Genomic DNA, 16,767 nt, shown 5'->3' on the forward strand with positions numbered 1-16,767 from the left:
TCTTTGCATACCAGAGTACCGTATGCAGCTGTTGGGACAATGGCCTTGTCCTCTGCACTGAAGCAGTGTGATAGCAAAAGCCTAAAATAACTGCTAATGGAGCGGTGTTTGGGTTTGGGTTTTATCAGTTGCTTTAATCAGCCAAGTCTGTGAGATCTTCAAAGCTTTCCAAAGCGCTGCGTCTACAGTGCAGGCAAGCATAAAGAGACAAGAGAGAAAGAGAAAGAGAAAGAGAGAGAGAGAGAGAGAGAGAGAGAGAGAGAGAGAGAGAGAGAGAGAGAGAGAGAGAGAGAGAGAGAGAGAGAGAGAGAGAGAGAGAGAGAGGGAGAGAGGGCGGAAGTGGGTGTAATTTCCTCAGGAAACGATCAGAGACATTTTTTGTCAACCTGTCTGCAAAAGTCATGTTCAGAGTAACAGAGAGCATAAAACAAAGCAAAAGGACAAGGAGGGACAAACACATAGACAAGTGTATGACACATAAAGGAGAAAAGTGAAAAGATTTATGGCACTTTCCACAAATTGGGTATACTTTGGCGACCGCCCCCTAAATTTACATAAGTACTAAAAAAACAATAGATTTAGAGTTTGTAAAATACACAATGATGTTTATGGAAGAGGTAATAATAATAATTTCCATTAAAATTCGACACGTTTTATTCATATCAGATACACATAAGTATTTCGGGAGTGAATGAATTCACATGTTGTGATCCTCTCCCTCATTCATTTCACCTAGGGGTTCTATTTAATTACCATTTGCTCATTTCATTCATTGCGCCTTGACACCAGTTCAAAACTGAGTCCCAAAAGTCCGTGCAAGAAGCATAACTGTACGTTCACACCGCCGCCGACTTGAGCGGCAAAGAAGCTGGCCGCCCTGTCGAGGACGCTTGTCAAAAAGTACGGGGAAGTGAAATGTAAACAGAAAAACAAGCAATACATTGACACTAGAAACCTTTTATAATGACAGCATTTTTATAATGCCTATTCCGCATCTCAACGCACGCATACAGCTTGCCACAAAGAACCGGCCAAAGTAAGGATTGTGCATTAAACATTTGAATTGTTTATTAATAAACTAGTGTTTTCTGTCAGTTTTCGGTTTCATTTATGAGAAGCGCTCAAGTTCACGCGCCGGCGCCTCCATGTCCTAATTACTATATTTGCTTTTTATTTATTAATCCAGTCAATTTGTTGATGAAAACAATGATTAAAATGAAGATACAATTTATACAAAACGAAATTTACTTAAAACAAAACTTAATAAGTGGTCAGAATTATGTCTGACCCATTCCAAATGTTTACCGATATATGGTGACTCAAGCACTGATGGACCAAAGAGCGCGCATTTTGACATTTGCAGTAAAAACTTGAAATATAAATTCTCAGAAAATAAAATCCGTTAATAAAGGAGTCCGGACATTAGAAAAATATCAGTCCACATGCGTTTTATATTTAATATGAGGGAAATAGACATGCATGCATGCGTGAGACAAAAAATCTTTAACCTATAGGTAGCAAAATATTTTTTTAGAAAATTCTACTAGACTAACGTCACTCAAATCATGAAATTCCACACATCCCCCATCTCTTGAGTTTTATTAAAAATCTTTAACTTTTAGGTAGCAAAATATTTTTTAGTAATTCTGTCAATTACACTTCTGGAAATCATCTCGCGACCCCCCATCGCTGTCTCACGACCCCCCGGGGGATCGGGACCCCTACTTTGGGAACCCCTGATCTATTCAACTGACATTCAAATTATTGTAGCAAAAAACTACAAATATATTTAAAATCATTTCATTTTGACGCAAAGTGTTTATTGCTAAAAATGATTGCAAAAAATTATAAATAAGGAAACTATTTAGACTAAACTAAAAACTACTTAGACATTTTGAATTTAGAAAATAAAATGTGTGTCAGGCTCTATTTTGTATCCAATTCATGGAAAGCGTATAAAGTGTGGCTAGTGAAGATGCTTTCTCACTCTTTTCGTGACACTGCCTCGTCTCTGTCACAAAGAGAAAACATCACAACATCAGCAGAATAAAGAGCAAGAAAAACATTCTTGTCACACAAAAAACACACAAGTCATTCATGCATACATTTGGAAACAGAGCGGAAAAAACATCTGTAACCAAAAACAAGTCAAGTGAGAACAATGATGGAGGATAAGAGAGGAAAGAGGAACTGACAGATAAAAAATAAGTTGGTCGAAAAATCACATTCACAAGCTTTACTGAGACAGGTCTGTAAAATTCATGAACTTTCAGTTTGACTCGAATAACATGCTAAAATGTGATTTTGATAAATGACAACATAAAAGACATTTAAATGCACTCACAGCTTTTAATAAATCATCTCAACAGCTGTCAAGATCAATCAGCGAGCGGTAAACAGACTTTCTTCAAGAAAGAGAGAAAGATCTGCATGGTGGTCACTGGTCAGAGACAGCGTGTGTCTTCCCAATTTATCTGAGAATGAGAGCGTGGAGCCACTGGAGTGTTACAGGTGGGGTTAATGAGGTCTATCACTCGCTATCTCCTCAAAAGTATGTAATGACTGCACTCTTTCTCTCTGGACTGTGTGGTATTTCAATACTGCAGGAGATAAGAGATCTTTTATTGGAACGACTGAGAGAAGGCTCAGAGGAAGGGTGGCGTACAGGCATGTGGCCTCACTGACCATGTGAGCATGAAGAGCAGAGAGAGAGAGAGAGAGAGAGAGAGAGAGAGAGAGAGGAGAGAGGAGAGAGAGAGAGAGAGAGAGAGAGAGAGAGAGAGAGAGAGAGAGGAATAAACAGTGTTACAATGTTTAGAGCAAAGGACTGTAAGAGCCGTTAACCTCTAATGAACATCACACACTCTCCACCCTTAACTTCTTTCTTTCTTGCCTACAGCATACCCATTTTTTCCTTTATCTAGCAATGTACATTTTTTAAGTAATTTATTCCTATGATGGCAAAGCTGAATTTTCAGCATCACTCTTCATTGTCGCATGATCCTTCAGAAATTAATCTAATATGATGATTTGGTGCTCAAGAAACATTTCTTAACATATTATCAATGTTGATGGTGGTGCTGCTTAATATTTTTATGGAAACCATGATACAATTTTTTTCAACATTCTTTACACACATAAACAAAATGTCTACTTCTTCCTTCAACTCTCTATCCTCAAGTATAGTAATAGGAAATTAGGAATGTTTGAAACACCATTAATTCTGAAAAAAGGAGGGGAAAAAAGCTTGTTATTCACCCTGCTGAGCACTTTTATCTCCTCCTGCATTTCTATAGCCTCAACTTCCCATCATTGCTAATAGACGTAAACGTTGCCTGGAATATCCTGGAGGCATGCGTTCTGATTCTGAACACACTTAAAGGTAATCAAGACCAATTTCACTACATTGCTTAAAATGCCAATTGCTGGATGTTTCGTACAGTAGTCTGGACATATAAAGTACAAATTTCATGTATTATCTATTACCTCTGCATTTTTTTAATCCATCTGTAACATTTGAGGCATCCACCGTATTAAAAGCACCTGAAAAAGAATCAGAAACACTGATCCCTGGCAAAAAATGTTTCCCTTGGAAGGCAGAACACATTTTCAGTCTGTTGCGTGAGGTTGGCAAGCTTGTGAATTTTCAGATTGCTTCCCTCCATTAGATCTGCCGCTTTCCAGCTTCCTGTACTCTTTGGTCCTCCATTTTGTACTTTTTAACAGTACTCAAAATGAAAAATTGACAAAAATGCCCAGCCCTAGCCAATATGCTAGGGATGCACTTTTGACAGGCCCGCAAGCTCTGCAGCAAACTACAACCGGATTACGTCACGAAAGTGTGGACTCGGAGGAAGATCGCGAGGGCTTTTAGGTTTCCATTTGGGACATGGCCATCATTGAGCAGACCCTCATGACTTTGTTTAAAGGTCAATAAGTCTCTTAAAGTATTAGATAATTTTTTATTACAAGGCATAAAAACATAACTTTCAAAAGTGAATTCATTTCATTTTCTAAAATACATACTTTTTATCTATACTTATTTTTTAAACTGTATAAAAACTAATTAAGATGTGGTTTAGAATTTTTTATACCATGTTCAAGGATATTTTCAAATATTAAAAAAACAATTATTTAAAATATTCTTGAAAATTGGTATAAAACTTCCATTTTCTTTATCACAGACACTCTTGACCCTTTTGCAAACATTTGCCAAAGTTATCATCATATGATACTTTTCAGAGGTCACGATCAGAATGAGAATTACAAGCTTGTAAGGATAGGGTTTGGGGGCTAAGCGGGACACTACTGTCCAATGGGTGAAAAATTAAATGCTGGGCTAGTGAACCAGTGCCGAACCGCCGCATTGATTGGTAGAAGCCGTGGCAGCTTGCAGTCTCCCTCTAACTGTTTCCAAATGTGGGCTGTGAGTCCAGGGAGCAATCAGCCCGCTTCAAACACAGAGCCCTTTGACTGCACACAAACCTGGCCTGTCCGGCTGCCCAACAGACCTGCTCCACCACAGGCACGCCGACCGGGATTCAGCGAGTTTGTGTGTAAGAGTGAGTTAACGTCTGAGTATGCATCTGTGTTTCATACACGTGTCCATGTATGTTCTCACGTTGAACACCTCTGATTGGAGAAGTTATTCAGGAACTTTACATCATGTAGCGTTTGTGTCCAACAGGCTGAGTGCTGGAGGGGCAGGGAATGCCAGGAAGCTCCAGCACTGTGATCTGCAGCCAGGAATCAACCCACCCTCTTTACGGAGCCAACCACATTTAGACTATACGCCTGAAACACACTCCCAGAAACAACTATAAAGTCCTTTTAGCTGGTAGATCATCCAACTTTAACCTCCATTTTGAGTCAAGTCGGAGAGATGACTATATCTGTAACTCTCGAAAATGTGCCAGTAACAAAAGGAAAATGTTAGAAAGTCTCATTGGAGACAGGTGATCACTCTGTAGCTCAACTCCAGATCTGAACACTGGCATCACCACATCAAATCATTTTCCTGCCCTCCGCCAGCATCGCTCGCTCTCCCCTCCACAGTCCTGTCACCGCATCCATCATTCTGTCAGTTTATCACTCCACCCTGGGCGATCTGACTCAACCTGACTGCAACTCGTTTCTCTTCAGCGATTCCCGCCTGCATCATGTCTCACCGCCAAACATCTGAGGGAGGATCCTGGAATACCACATCATTTTCTGGCATATGCCCTTGCATCAAACATACAACACAGCTATGGTAATGAATAATTCCACTGATTTTAACTATTCATTTCAGCTTTTGAATCATACCTAGTTCCAATTAAAGTTATTATGTTATTAACTAAAACTATCACAAAGAATATTAGTGGGGAAAAAATATTTAAAACAATAAAAAGAAAATATAAATGTGCACTACAATGTGAATGAAAACAAAATGTAAATATAGAGAATAAAAAAAAAGACTTGTTTTTGAATTTTCAATGCTGGACAATGAACAACATGTAAAGCAACCAACCCCTGCTGGCTTGTACGTGAAAAGTAGGGGCCGGTACATCAGATATCGACGACACCATTATAACAAACCAGCATGCAGCAAAGTTGTCGCAGCAAACATATGGTGCACTGCACATGATTTCAGAAAAACAATGTAAAGACAATGCAAATTGTTTAGTTGATCCAAACAACCTCAAGCTAATGAACATATCTCAAGGATTAATATGCCATTAACTTCGCAAAACTTGGCAAATCCACTATATGGCTGCTGTCCAGTGCAGGCAACCTGACAAGATCTGAGTGCCAGTGGATCTATCTAGTCCATATTGTGGAATCATGAATGTTCCGGAGTAGCAGAGAGTGATGATATTAACTGCTGAATGTAGCAGTAATGGCACATTTACTGCGTGATCACTGCCAGTAAGTACTGCAGTATGGGGTGTAGTTGCTTTCGACAAATAGAACTTTGATCACAGACTCTGATGCTATTATATTGAGTATTGTGCAGTTTCTGATGAAATGCAGTATGTATCACCACAAAGAGATGGAACAAATTGTGGTGCTATGTGAAAAAAAAATAGAATTACAAAATTAAAACTAAAATACCCAAGAAATAGAGAAATTTTTAAAATAATACATCTAGTTCAAATGTCCTGTGACCACTATGAAAACTCAGCAATTCAAGGTTTAAGTACCAGCCATCATGTCTTTGTGAGATTAAAATCATGTGCTGTTCCTACAATTGCATAATCCAACTGATCACCGTCTGCCCCTCCATGAATGAATGACTTCAGTTCAGATCTCTTTGAATTTACAGTCAGTGTGAACGCACCTGAAGCGAACTACAGGCAACTCCCTGCGAGCAGATGGACGAAGACAGATGAAATGCTGCAGAACACAGGGATCTTGAGACACACTTTTTTTTAAAAGTTGACAACTTTTAACTTGACATGGTATCTTAAAAACCCCATCGCTCACAGCAAGAGACAACACAACAGCCAAGACACTTTCTTTTCTGCTGTCATTGACTACCAACTCACAGAGGCTCCATTACAAAACATCCTTTATTTTCTCTGCTCTGTAGTCAATTGACCCTTCGCTAAGCCACGCCCGAAAACCGCAACTGGCCAATCGTGTCTTAGCAACCGTAACTAGGCGCGGGAGGTCTGGCAAGCTTTCGAGCGAGTGAAACATGCCGAAGCGTTGTTCGTATGGATTGTGCTAATCTGATACCCGGTATCTTAAAAGTTTGGACGGGGGAGTGGAATTTTTTTCCTTCCCGAAAATCTGAAAGCCAAGAGGAGAAAGGATGTGCGTGGATCAGCAGTGCGGGAGACCACTTTCACAACTACATGTCCACAGGATTAACAAAAACACATATTGCTTGGAAGTTGGAAATAATGACTGTTCTTTGTTCATAATGCATATATTTTAACGTAAAATAAGACGATTAAAGACAAGACGGAGGCTCACTGACATACTTTAAAATATATTTCAGCATTTAGTTAATCGACGGCCTACTAACGTTACCCCTGACTGAGTAACTTTAACCCAATCTGATCGCGGCTCACCCGGTGTTAGTGTTATTCCACAAAATGTATGGATAAACTGTTTGATATATAATTATTAGATTATTTTCACATTTCACTTACCCTGCTGTGCACGAAAATAGCTGTGTGTTTCCCATTTGAATGGTCAGCATATGAGGCGGCGGCTGCTTGCGCTGGGATTATATAGGCTTTAGCTTCAATTTGAATGAAATTATTCGCTAATCGGTTGCATATTATTCTGTGGATATATCGCTCGAATGCATACTGCAGTCCCCTTTGTCTTGCTCTCTCAGATATTTCACATGTTCGCCAAAAATTACTAATTATCTCATTGGGAATGTCTGACACCGGTGCATACACACTGTAAAAGACGTGCCAGACACGAAAGCTTGACAGGCGTAGCAACAGTAACTAGGGAGGGCGGGGCTTAGCGAAGGGTCAATTGAGTCAATCTCTCCTTCATTCTGTCTTCTTAAACTTTCCATTTCCTTGTTTCAATTGGCAGTCGTGCCTCTCTATTTACTTTTTACATGAAGACATATCCCATATTTTGTACCTTCTCTTTTAGACTCTGCATCTCTGTCACTGTCACAAAATATATTTAGCTCACTTCAAGCTTTATATTTTCCACTTATGTATCTGGATAAGGTTAAAGCGTTCTCATACACCTTTGCTTCCTAAAAACTTACAACCACAATTCACACTGCGAACACATCCACTGCCAGCTTCCACAAACATACCTCCCACCCAAACATACGCCACTACTATTACTCATGACAAGACATAGGGTTCTTTGTTAATGGGTCAGAGAACACCGACAGTTTCTGTTGCCTCAGCAAAGCAAGCCAAAAACATCACATTACACGTATACACACACACACACACACATCCCCAGCACACTGTGAGAGCTTTGTCACTGCATAAACACACAAGCAGGACACATTCATGCATGCACACAAACTTACTAGGATTTGTTCAATAATTTTTTTCCGCAACAGATCTTTTCATTTTAAAATTAATTTTAAACAGCGTTATGTGAGGCCTTCAAGGTCAGTTCACCTGATTTCTGTCGAAATTTACTCAACTTCATGTTGTTTCCAAACATGTATGGAAAAATGTATATGAAAGTCAAAGGGGTCCAATAAGGGTCGGCGGCGATATGACCAAAGTCTAATATCGTGATAGGAGTCATTTCTATAATGGTATATTATAGTATATATATACACATATAGTTTTTTTTAAGGAAATAAGGTTGTAAAGATGCAAACATAGTAGATGACATTCAAATTTCACAATTCTCAATTATTTCAACACCACAGCAAAAAATTATACTTAGCCAAATATAAGTAAAAAGTTATTATTGAAGTGCTTATTGAAGACATGTAAAGATTCTAAACAATAAGTAATTAAATAAGAATTAAGAATTAATTACAAGAATAAAGTATACAATAGAACAAAGATACAAAAAAAAAACTAGTTTAAGTTGTTTTTTGGGTACTTTAGGTCTAAAAGAAATATTAAAATGAAACTATTTAGGGCTGTGACGGTGGCAGTTTTTTTTACCACCGTGGTGGTAATGGGCCAACCACCGGAGGTGGAGCGGGGGTAATGGACCAACCACTGGCGGTGGTGCGGAGGTTGGGGGAGTGTTTGGTGTATATATATATATATATATATATACACTTCAATTAAATACATTTTGAAATAAAATAATAATAAACGAGGCTCAAACATCCATTGCGTAACATACGTTTAATATTTCCTCACAAAGACGTGTGATATAGCCGTGATATTATTTATACACGCAACACTTGTTTTCGCCGCCATTTTTCATCAGCTGAACTAACCGTACAAAACTCATTTGAACTGCGCGCCACACGGACCATTTATCCAATCGGCAGCGCTCTGATCAATCTCGGTCACGAGATCCAGTGAGAAGCGCTTGAATTCAGCGAAGAACACAAATGTCTCAGTGATTTGAACCAGTTTAAAGGCAGATGAAACAGCACTGACAAACAGGAGAAACACTGTGCGCAACGATACTTCCAGAAGGCTTTTCCGTCTACTAATTCCCATCATTTACCATGGATTTACTGTAACGTTAGCCTAGTAATATTAACTGCACCATGAAATGTGGGATATACATATTGAATTGTATTTTATTATCAGTGTAGACAATGTATTAAAGGACAAATGTAATATAATTACAGTGTTTAATTAATAATGTATTTAGGATAGGCTACTGTTTTTCATACAAATACCATAGAAACCATAGTTACATTTTGTCATGATAGTGAGGTGCTATAGGCTATGCCTGTTTTATCTGTGGTTATCATGATCTAAATGCATGATACTGGATGACCAATGGCTAAATTTAATAAAATTCAAACGGTCAGAATATTAAATTTTTCCAAATAAAATTGGTCATTACATTTTTTTAAACAGATGTTACTGTTTTTGCTAATGAACATACATTTAACATACTCAAGCTAATACAGCTGTCAACTCACTGTCAAATATGCGTTTCGAGACAAAACATGTAATATTAATATTGCAGCCTGCATGCAAACTGTGCTGAAGATACGTGCCATCAAATTCAGGTAACACAAACCTGTTTCAAGACTTGAAACAATATCCCCCATTAGCACATGCAGAAACTAAGAAATTACATTTTCTATTAAGATATTTATTTTGTTAAGGAAAAATGACAAATGTTTGAATGTTCTACCCCAGGTTTGTGAAATGTTCAACTGTTCGGCAAGTGTTTGTCATGATATGTTCTGACAATAAAGAGTAGTTTAAAACTACAATTAACGCTCTGGTTTCTACAACTTTCACTTAGGAGCAAAAATCTGCCTTTAAACTTGAAAGAAATAAAGATTTGACATTTATTGTGATAATTATCGATATCGACTGATATAAAACAATTATCATTAATTTTTTTTTTTTTGCCATATCACCCAGCCCTAAGCTGAACTCAAAGATCAATGACTTTTTCTATGTACTCTGGACCAGCGTATACGAGAGCATGTTCCAGGTCCTGCCAATATCCAGCAACTTCGCACAGTCATTAAAGAGGAGTGGACCAACATTCCACAGGCCACAATCAACAACCTGATCAACTCTGTGTTGCACTGTGTGAGGCAAATGGTAGTCACACCAGATACTGACTGGTTTTCGGTATATAGTTCTATTTTATAGAGATTCTATGTGTTCTCTAGTTATTTATTCATCATTTCCATTGATCTATTAATCTCAGAAATCCAGCGAGTTTGGTAACTGACAGGATGTAGACTACATCATGTGTAATTCTATGTAAAATGGTCTATTAAAGAAAAGAGAGAACATTAATATTTGTGTGTGCTGTAAAGTGGTTAGAAAAAATGAAATCGGAATCGGATAAAATCGGTATCGGCAGGTCAAACTCAATGAAAAATTGTAATCGGCCTAGAAAATTGTAATCGGTGCATCTCTAATAACAAGCCTACCGCTCAGCGCTTTGAGAGGGATCAGGGATGTGAGACATGAGCAGAAAGACCATCTCTTTATTTGTATATCTTCATGTTTCCTACTTGTTGTAATAGATGAGAAGAGTGAATTTTATCTTCCACAAGGGCAAGGGATTTAGTTTATATTTGATTTTGCGCTGCCAGAGAAAGCGAAACATAAAAAAAAAAAAAAATAAAAAAAAATCACCCGTGCGTATGTAACGCGCTTTATAAATAAACTTCATGCGCCTTACCAAGTATAATAACAAGCACAAACTGTGTTAAAAAGAATTTGACGTGCAAGTAAAAAGGTAGGCGATCTTTCCAAAGGAAGAAAGAAGTTTATAACCCCTGTGAAAATGGGTGAGACGCGGGTGAAGATTTGCAAAAAGAGATTCCATCTTCAGTGGAATAACTAATGGAAAAGTGTTAAATTCTCTGATAATCGGGTGACCAGATCGTAAACCAGAATACAAAGCCGACAAAGCTTAAATTTATGGGCTCACGCACAAATCTCTCATTCGTCATGAATCCAAACGTTTGGCTGGGATCTAACATTTAATTGCAAACCTATTATTTATTTTTTAAACAAATCTTTGTGCTTCACTCCTGTCATAATTTTCATGGAAAACAGCATTCACATAGAAAAAAATGAATTTTGCCGGACCACTGCCGGTGCTATTCAGTAACCGCGGTGGTGCTTTACAACCACGGTGGTGCAGTTGTCAAGTTTACCAGCACAGCAAAGTAATAAAATATAAAAAGTAAAACACTGCACAATCATCACTGAATGAATTGCAACTGAATGGTTGCTTTTAAAGCTACAAAAGTTATTCAGTCAAGAGCAGTGAGTGATTTTCTTTTTATATTAATTCTCTATATTAAGCCTAATATAAAGAAAAAGAGAAAATCACTCACTGCTTAGAAGTTCAGCCGAACCCGCTTGGTGCGCGAGAACAAGCCTCATTGGTTCTTGTGGAAGCTCAAACATGTAACACACAAGAATGAACCTCATGGGTTCTCTACTTCAAGCGATCATGCTTGAGCTTCCGTTTACCACAACTGATGTGTGATTTGATGGAGAGTACAGAAGTAAATGACAAAATAGTGTTGTCAAAAAGTCTGTACTGAAATTTCAAACATGTGACGCTTTGAGCGCTGTTGAGCGGAATCGTAAACACCTCTGATTGCTCATTGTGCTCACACGCTCATCAAATATGTTTTGTGATTGGCTACAATGATCAGCGCTTCAAAAACATGTTGTAAATACATCAATTACGCTATTCACCGAGCTCTCAAACATCAATTCGCAGAGATCTCAAACGCTATTGTCAAACGCGATTGTAGCCAATTACAGACATATCCAATAAGCGTGTGAACACAATTGGCAATCAGATATGGTTACAAATCCGCTCAAATCGTCAAATTTTTTTAATTTTGGTACCGACTTGGTACCGAAGTCGGTAATTTTGACAACACAATGGCAAAATTTTAATTTCTGGATGAACAAGCCCTTTATTTATTTTTTTCAGATTACTGTGTGCCACTTGTTATTACAAAATATGATTTCCCATAGGCAGCACATTATAATTCCTATGGTCTAATGACATTATTCTCCATTCCAGGAGTAAACACAAAGCACTAACTGACTATTGAAAAACAACACAGTGTATGAGAGGAAGTGAGACGCACAGTGAGAAAAAGGCAGGTAAAGAGAGATACAAAATGAAATGGTTTGGATTCCTCATCATTCCGCATTCAAAAGAAAGAGTCAGTAGCATTAGTCTGAACAAGATTGTACTTGCCTCTCTGTATGAAAGTCAGAGAGAGAGAGAGAGACGAGCAATGTCAGAACAGGAAGAGGAAGTGGTAAGGCACCCCATTGTTTCAGTTATTATCCACCCAAATGACAAATCTGGGAGAAAGGCACTTCACCAACTTATACTGAGTAACTTATTGCATAGTGTACAGGTGCTACAGTAGTACCGTGATGCATGGTAGAGTATATTCTCATGCAATATATGCTTCAAGCAATACTCAAGATGAACTCATTGGCATCAGCATGTGTTATTTAAGTCCTGTGTTTTAGGTGCTATTTACACTGGACCCGTGACAGAGCACAACGGAATGAAACACAATGTGAGAACAGGGAACTACACTGCGACCAAAATGGTCGCATATGCGACCTTTTGAAATGCCATTGCGACCCTAATTTTTAATGGGTCGCAAATGTATCACCGTTTGATTATTTTTGTACCTACCTAATGTTTTAGGCAATATGCTATGATTTACTATGAGCATTTATTAAAACAGAAATGTGTATTTTAAGAATACGTTTTATAACGCGCTCTGAGCATTCAACACATCAAGTTGGCTTCGCGCTTGTTTAACTGAGAGAACTAGCAGAGAGAGTGAAAGCCCCAGTCGCGCGCGCGCTCTCTCTCCCTCCCTCGCTCATAATAATGAATTGAGTTGACTGAATATCTTTGAGAGTACACGATGGTAAAAGGTCGGAAGACCGAAGTTTTTTTTTTTCTGAACTACCACTGGTTGTGAATTGTGCTAAAATAACGTTGCCTCATCTTCTCTGAAAAGCTTTCCACACATTCAGATGGCATAAACCACTCTTTCAATAAACAAAACAAAAAATCTATCTGGTGATGAAATGTTTTCTGTGTTGAGACAAATCTTGTGCGATGTCCTAAACTGCCTGGATAATCACACAACGTGTGCCGTGGTCCGTTAATGACACGTCCGATTCGCGAACTGACTCCTTTGAACCGATTCACTTTAATGAATGGTTAAAATAACAACTGATCTGTCCAACACTGAACTCAAGAGTCATTCTAGAATGATTCATTCTTTCCAAGTAGAGCTATTCAAGTCATCTGGTGAAATTGTTTTTATATCGCAATATATATCGCAGAAAAATCAAATATCGCAATGTCATTTTTTTACCAATATCGTGCAGCCCTACTGTAAATTCTGTGGGCCTTCAATTGCAGGACTGTCCAAATTTGTAACTGCGTCAAAACAATTCAAACACGAATCATTGAGGCTTCACAATGACATATTATATTTATTTTACTTTTCCTTAAGAGTTCAGAAGTCTGCCCATCTGTGCCAACCATAGCATGGTGAAATCCAAAAGAAATTAATTTAGCACTTTATTGTGTAGGCTACTGTATTTTCTATTGCAGTAAATCTATCCCAACCATTTTTAAAGAAAACAAGAAGGCATGTGTTTTAAAAGATGGAGAGTAAAATAAAAAGCACATCTGTATGCAATACAGTTTCACTATTGGTCATTATTATCCAGAGCGGCTTACTATATAAATAATTTGTGCGACCAAATCATGTTTTGCGCTAGTAACTGAAAAAGTTAGTAGCGCAAGTGCCACCAGTGGAAAATGTTAGTGTAGTTCCCTGGAGAATTTGACAGCATCTTTTTGACAGAAATTAAAACATACGTTCAGAAGAACTGTACTATTTATGTATTGTCACTGCAATAATTACGATAAAATTTCATGCAAACTGTAAATAAGCAATACAACAGAATAGCCCCTGCAATAACGACACATCCACACGATAAAAAAAGTATTGCAAAACAACTTTGTATTGACAACCCTAACTTGTACTAATCTAAAAAAAAGGATCACTTCTAAAATACTTTAGTGTAAAAGGGGTTTTTCATACATTAATGTTCAAAAGTTTGGCAAGATTTTTTAAGTAAGACTTTTTTGGGGGAATTAAATTAATACTTTTATACAGTAAGGATGCATCCAATTGGTCAAATATGACTGAGGACATTTACATTGTTACAAAACATTTCGATTTCATATAAATGCTGTTCTTTCTACTCATCACAAAATCCTGAAAAAAGCAAGGTTTCCACAAAAATATTAAGCAGCACAACAATTTTCAACATTGATAATAACAAGAAATGTTTATGGAGCAACAAATCATAATTTTAAAATGATTTCTGTTGGGTCATGTGACACTGAAGACTGGAGGAATGATGCTGAAAATTCAGATTTGCCATCACAAAAATAAATTACATTTTAAAATCTATTAAAAAAGAAAACAGACATTTTACTTTATTTTTGATCAAATAAATGCAGTCGGTGAAAATAAGAGATGCCTTTCAAAAACATTACAAAAACCTTACTGACCGCATACAGTAGTGCATTATAATTGATACTGCACACATTGTACAGGATGATTGTACAGATTCTAGATAAGACGACTTGCTTCGAGATTTTTAATACAAACTAACTTGAATCTTGCAGATCGTGTACATAGCCAATCCAAATGGCTTTCGTGACAACCTAATCATTCCACCCTTTCCACGGAACTACAGCAAATAGGAATCTCTTTGTAACGGGTTGTACCATCTAGCCAAAAAGGCCCGAAGCTATTTATTGTTGACCTAAAACGTTTTGCAACTAAGTAACTGTATTGTTGTCTTCCTGTTTTTCCATTATGAACTACAGTAACGTAATACCACAAACTGCAACAATGCTTGTGTTTGGCCATTCCATGTGTTAGTCCTATGACAAAATCTATATAACAAAATAATCTGAACTAAACTGATTTAAAGGATTATACAGTGGTGCGTTTTAAGTCCAAATAATACAAATACTATGTAAATATTTTAAAATGCATCAACATCAAGGAAACAAGCAATGAAAATGTTTACATAAAACAACACTGGGATGAAACCTGAGTACTATCAGCTGATAAAGAAGTACAGGCAGGTTAACTGATGACTGCAATTTCTCTTCAAATGCATCCAATAAATATGAACAAGGCTCACTCCATGAAGGTTAAACTAATCTAATCCCAGTTCACTCTAGCTGTCAGACGGTTGTAGCTAGGAACTACATCAAGACTAACGATGCTTCTTAAGTGCTCCTCGCCCAAAAATGTAATGGACTATGGTGGTTTTCTACACAACGAATTACCTGGAAGACAAACATAAAATGTAAACAAAGAACTACATCAATGTACCTTGACAAACTGTAAAAACAAACTGAGTCTGAAGTTAAAGATACTTTATGCATGGACAAGGGCTACAATTTGTACTCGGTTTATTAAAGCACATCAATAAAACTCATAATAAACCCTATTTGTTTCTGCCTGACATGTCTTATTATAAACGTATCAAACATTATACAGCAAGCAATTTCTGGTTCAAACTTGATAGGTTGAGTTGTGGTTCAAGAGTGCAGTTATTTAATATAAAAGCACAGGGATAAAGACCGGAGAACGTGCGTGGTGTAAAATTGAAACAAAGCTCGGAGCAAGTTTTCTGAAATTGAAGTTACTGTTTTCTCTCGCGAATAGAAGAGGAACTGTGAGATTTTGCTTGCAGCAATTAGTATTTTCTCCTCAACGGGGTTTCTCTCACCAGTGACATACAAAACACGGGGTGTAACAACAGCCCAGTGATTATAGAAGCCCTGGAGCAAGAAGTGCAAATCCAATTATTAGTGCTGATCCAGACCAGGCTTTCAGTTTGTTTGTTGGTTGGAGATCATTAAAAGTTGTTGCACTGGCTTATTTTGGAACTATTTTATTTGGCGGTGAAGAAATATATATTAGTTATTTGTGTATTTAAGTGATGTATAAATGCAATATGACAATCGCGCGGAATCACAGCCGTGCTAATATGCAGTTGGCTACAACATCTCTCGCTACTTGTGTAATATGAATCCATTTCATAATAAAAAAAACTCAAGACTCGTGTTACCTGCATGCTATGAACTACAATTGATATAATCAGCTTATTATAAATATATGAAATGAATTGCAATAGCGCTTAACGTAACTGCCGATCAGGCTGAAATATCAATAACAACGCAAACGCTGCTTTTGCATGTACTGCAAACATTTGTCGAAACATTTTAAGTAAATTTGTTTAGCTGTCAAAGATTGACAGCTATTTTATTTGCTTATTCAAAACATATCGATTAGAGGAGAAGCTAGATTCCGATATTATCGTCGATGTCTCTGTTGAAAATAGAGGCGTGGGTCGAAGGAAAATAATAGGAATGCAGGCAAAGGTTACATTGTAGCAAAACACAACATTCCTCTTGCTGAGCAGAGGCAAACTGGCAGGATCAGATCGCTCGCGGATCATGCTAGTAGCATTGCGAATAATCCCTCTGATGGCAAATCACATCATTGCGCACAAGAAAAATAATAAAACTAAACAGACCATAATCCATATCTTTAAGCTT

The 16,767-nt window shown here is 37.5% G+C and overlaps 1 protein-coding gene across 9 annotated transcripts in view; it reads right to left on the minus strand.

The window, feature by feature from the left end:
- Positions 1-16,767, minus strand: part of arhgef1 (Rho guanine nucleotide exchange factor (GEF) 1) — a 51,331-nt gene that overhangs the window by 34,226 nt on the left and 338 nt on the right. The gene's annotated exons all lie outside the window — the stretch shown is intronic.

Source organism: Siphateles boraxobius, unplaced genomic scaffold, assembly GCF_051911475.1.
Source record: "Siphateles boraxobius isolate OS27281-9 unplaced genomic scaffold, OSU_SipBor_1 12, whole genome shotgun sequence".
Classification (NCBI taxonomy): Eukaryota; Metazoa; Chordata; class Actinopteri; order Cypriniformes; family Leuciscidae; genus Siphateles; species Siphateles boraxobius.